General features: G+C 40.1%; 1 protein-coding gene across 4 annotated transcripts in view; it reads right to left on the bottom strand.

The window, feature by feature from the left end:
- The window catches only part of SH3BP2 (SH3 domain binding protein 2), a 128,029-nt gene that overhangs the window by 114,554 nt on the left and 8,475 nt on the right, over positions 1-5,000 (bottom strand). The window lies entirely within an intron of this gene.

The following is a 5,000-nucleotide window of genomic DNA, read 5'->3' as shown; positions in this document are numbered from 1 at the left end:
ATATGTCTGTCTGTTGTGCTTTATTTATTTATTTATTTACAGGGAAATTCCAACTGGACACAGGTACTTTTTCGGTGGTGGCCCGGGGAGAAAAGCTCCATAGAACAATAAATGAGCAGCAGAGTACATAAAGAACAATTGAATATACATACATTAGCAAATAATACATACTGCAGCAAACATTAGATATACATACAATATGAAACTTAGTAATGAACAAATATACCAATATCTAGCTAGTGGCTAGGAATAAAGAGAGGATGTATATACAGATAGTACAAAGCTCAAGCAGATACCGTTCTAAACTCAGATACCTAAATCGTATATACAAATATTGCACTAAACTCAAGCAGATATAAAGCAGAAGCTCTACATGAAGGTGGAACAAGCTAGAAGGGCTAACGGAATGGAAGGGGAAGAAAGAGGAGTAAGACAGGAGACTGAGTGAGCAGTATACGTTGTAGTGAGAGGAATCTAGGTGCAAGTCAGTTGGATATATATTTGGAGTTGAGATGAAGTGAGGTGGTTAAGCATGTTATAACAGGTCTGAGAGATTGAGTGAGGAGGGAAGGGGAGGTTAAAGGGTGAGCCAGAGCCTGCAGAGGAAGGAATGCAATGATCAGATGGTGTGAGGCATGGTGGCTAGAGGAGGGGAGAGGAAGGGGAGGTAAAAGGAGGGTTACTAATCAGGATTGGTACATGGGCATAACCAGATACTTTTTAAGTGAGGTTTTTAGTGCAGTCTTGAAGTGATTGCTAGAAGGTAGTGTGGTTATAGACGGGGTGGGGGGGGGACTGTTCCATAATCTGGATATGATGCAGGAGAATTGTGCTTTTCTCCATGAGTTCTTGGGTTTGATCACTAGAAGTAGATTTTTTCCTGCTGGAGTGTAGTGGTCTACTGGAGCAGTAGGGCTGGAGAAGGTTATGAAGGGAAGGGACTTTAAGAGGATGGTTTACTAACTTGTGGAGTGTGGAACTTTCTAAAAGTTTTTCAGTGTGATGTGATGTTGCATATGCAGGAACACTGCACTCCATCCTTATTAATTATTGCACATGCAGTACCACTGCACTCCGTCCTTATTAAATGCTGCATATGCAGTACCACTGCATTCTGTTCTTATTAAATGCAGCATATGGAGTACCACTGCACTCTGTCCTTATTGAATGCTGCATATGCAGTACCACTGCACTCTGCCCTCATTAAATGCAGCGTATGGAGTACCACTACACTCTGTCCTTATTAAATGCTGCATATGCAGTACCACTGCACTCTGTCCTCATTAAATGCAGCATATACAGTACTACTGCACCCCATCCTTATTAAATGCAGAATATGGAGTGCCACTGCACTCTGTCCTTATTAAATGCTGCATATCCAGTACCACTGCAATCCGCCCTCATTAAATGCAGCATATACAGTACCACTGCACTCTGTCCTTATCAAATGCTGCATATGCAATACTACTGCACTCTGTTCTTATTAAATGCTGCATATGCAGTATGACTGCACTCTGTCCTTATTGAATGCTGCATATGCAGTACCACTGCACTCTGCCCTCATTAAATGCAGCATATGGAGTACCACTACACTCTGTCCTTATTAAATGCTGCATATGCAGTACCACTGCACTCTGTCCTCATTAAATGCAGCATATACAGTACTACTGCACTCCATCCTTATTAAATGCAGAATATGGAGTGCCACTGCACTCTGTCCTTATTAAATGCTGCATATGCAGTACCACTGCAATCTGTCCTCATTAAATGCAGCATATACAGTACCACTGCACTCTGTCCTTATCAAATGCTGCATATGCAATACTACTGCACTCTGTGCTTATTAAATGCTGCATATGCAGTATGACTGCACTCTGTCCTTATTAAATGCAGAAAAGACCCATTGGAAATCCTCATCACCATGCTGCTTCTGCTGTGAATTCTATGTGGACATTGAAGCTACTGGATCTATATTATTGCCAGCCATACATACCCCCTTACCAACAGGCAAATTACTTAGCTAGCTCATGTCAGCTGGAATCAACATTCTTCTTTCTGTTGGATTGTTACCAAATCCTCTTGCCACTTACATTTGTAGAGTAGTAGCTCTCAACCTCTTCAAACCATTTTTGGGACAAATCCAAAATAATCAGAGACAAAGGTCCCAAATGAGGGTATATTTAAATAGTGGAGACATTGACGTAGACATTGATAGAATAAGGATATTTATATCAATGTACATTTTTTGCAGAAGTAAAAGTCTGTAGCTACAATTTGTATTTAGCAACAGTGATATGACATTTTAATGCAAAATCAGGGACATCCTAGAAAATTAAGAGGAGATGAAAAGCATGATTTGAAGTCTTTTTGGGTACCATGTTATGGGAATTTGATCCTTACAATATTCCTTGAGTTCCCTAGATTCATCTGTCTCCCACTTACCTCTGGCTGTTGGCAGAAATCTTTCAGGAGGTAAAACATTAATCCAAGCAGTGTTTTCTCTACCTTTGCCCAGGAGTACTGTCTGCGTAAGTGACTTATTCAGAGTTCTGCAGAAGGCAAATGGAGATGAAAGGAATCAAACCTTAGACTACAAAAAGCAGTTTGTAAAGAATGCACCTGCCTCTAGGTTGGCAGTATGCATCTGGTTCTAACTATTGGTTTTGGAATCCCTTGGATTTAGTAGGCACTTATACAGAATATACTTATGACTTGTCATGAACAAAAAACTGGGATCGTTAAGACTAATTATTTTATGTGGAGTCTGCATGTCCACCCCACGGCTGAGTGAACGTTAAATACATGCAGGTAGATACGTGCGTGCTTGGGTGTTAATTCTTTGAATGTTGGGTGCCGGGCTGGCAACTCGACACTGTAAAAATCCACTGCCAATCATTAGTGGACCGGTGATCCACTGTGCTGACCCCTAATCGGGAAAAGCACTGACTCAATAAAGAACATTTGTTTGCTTGATTGGTGAGCCCATGCCATGCTGTTAACTGCAAAACAAAATTCTGAACTCCATGGGCTGTAGCTGAGAGCAAAAAAAGGGCTCAATTTTCATTCATTTTGTACTGTATGACTTCTCAGAATGTGTATTTTTACCTTATAAAGTAAAAAGTCTGGAAGCATCTACAACTTAAGTGCAAAATGTTAAGGAGCTTAACTTGAAACCAACATCTGACAATACAATATTATGTTTAATTTACCGAAGTGAAAAAATTGGAACTGCTTGCATTTTAGTCATTACTAGTTGCAGTTGAGTGATCATAAGCAAATCAGTTAATTTTCTTGTGTCTTCAGAATGCCTTTGAAAGGTGAAACCTGAACTCCCTTGGCTTATCTCAGCTGACAGCACAGGGTGGAGAATATGAGCTGCTCACAAGTTTCATCTCGTCTCCCACTTGTGTGTATAGTGTAGCTCTAAGATTATTGCTAGCGCAGTGCTTTTGAGTGACCCATAACATGATGCATTTGTTTCTACCAGTTGTTCCCTTATTAACAAATAACGAAAGAAAAAGTAAATGCCTAGCAACACTTCCTCTACATTATAAATGTATCCTCTATTTACCCCCATCCCACCCACCTTTGACCAGTCTTAACAACTGACCAGACTTCCTTATTGACTGTACTACTCGGCCGTACCTATCGACTCCTCCTCCTTATTGCGCCTTCATTTCCTAAATTGTGTATGTACCAGTCATATTAATATAGTCTGCTCTTGTATCTGTGTATAAATGTCACTATACTATCTTGTACTTTTGCACGTTTTATATTTTAGACATTCATCTTGGAAACGTTTTTATTACTCATAAAATTCTGTCAGTTTGGTACAGTGACACCTGAAAAGGGTCTTTGGACCAGTACAGTCACCCAATCAACACATGTATAAATAAATAAATAAATCAGCAAAGACGCTATGTTGCGGAGATAGCATTTTATACACACACACACACACACACACACACACACACACACACACACACACACACACACACACACACAAGTTTAATGTTTCTAAGTCCATGTTTGCACAAAATAAATGAGGAAGTCACAATCAGTGTTGTGAGGCCCCTAAACCTGGCTTGCTTGTTTTAATGGTAGCCTACACCCCACCCTCTACACACAGACACACACACACACACACACACACACACACACACACACACACACACACACACACACACACACACACACACACAAGTTTAATGTTTCTGTGTCCATGTTTGCACAAAATAAATGAGGAAGTCACAATCAGTGTTGTGAGGCCCCTAAACCTGGCTTGCTTGTTTTAATGGTAGCCTACACGCCACCCTCTACACACACACACACACACACACACACACACACACACACACACACACACACACACACACACACACAACACATTTAACCGACTTGGGGATCAGTAATGCCACTCCTTTTCTGAAGATCTGCTGCTGCTGTCTTCTTATTTTACCATAAACAGCACTGCAGTGTGAAGTCAAGGAAGTCGAGGCCTCTTCGCTGAGATAATTTTGAAGAACTCCATTAGTAATGCTGCTTCTCAAGCACAAATATTGCAGTTTTTACCTCTTTATGCAATACTTATGCTTTCTAGAGACTGCTCTTCATGTTATTTTAACACGTCCATTGAATTTTCTCTAACTTAAATACTTCTGAACTCTAAAAAATGACAGTAAATAATCCTGAGTAGGAAGCCTCCACATTTTATTTCTGTGTTCTGCCCTATCTGATAGCACTTTAACTACACAAACAGCAGTCATTTAAACATAAGTGCATAAAGTAAGCTGCACAAAAAGATACAATAACTTTCTGATGGACTGCTTTTTGCATTCACGTCAGCATGCAAAGGAACGTAATGAGCGCAATACAAAAACCACCGTGTAGTCAGAATATTCTAACCGAGGCTGCATAACCACAGATTCAAGCCAAATCTTCATGTTGATGGGTTTATACTTAACTGTAAGTTAAATTTCCTCCACATAATGCACCAAATT

This window comes from Protopterus annectens, chromosome 2.part1 (assembly GCF_019279795.1).
Source record: "Protopterus annectens isolate FY-2018-M chromosome 2.part1, PAN1.0, whole genome shotgun sequence".
In the NCBI taxonomy this organism is placed as follows: domain Eukaryota; kingdom Metazoa; phylum Chordata; order Ceratodontiformes; family Protopteridae; genus Protopterus; species Protopterus annectens.
This window is presented reverse-complemented; position numbering and strand designations above follow the sequence as displayed.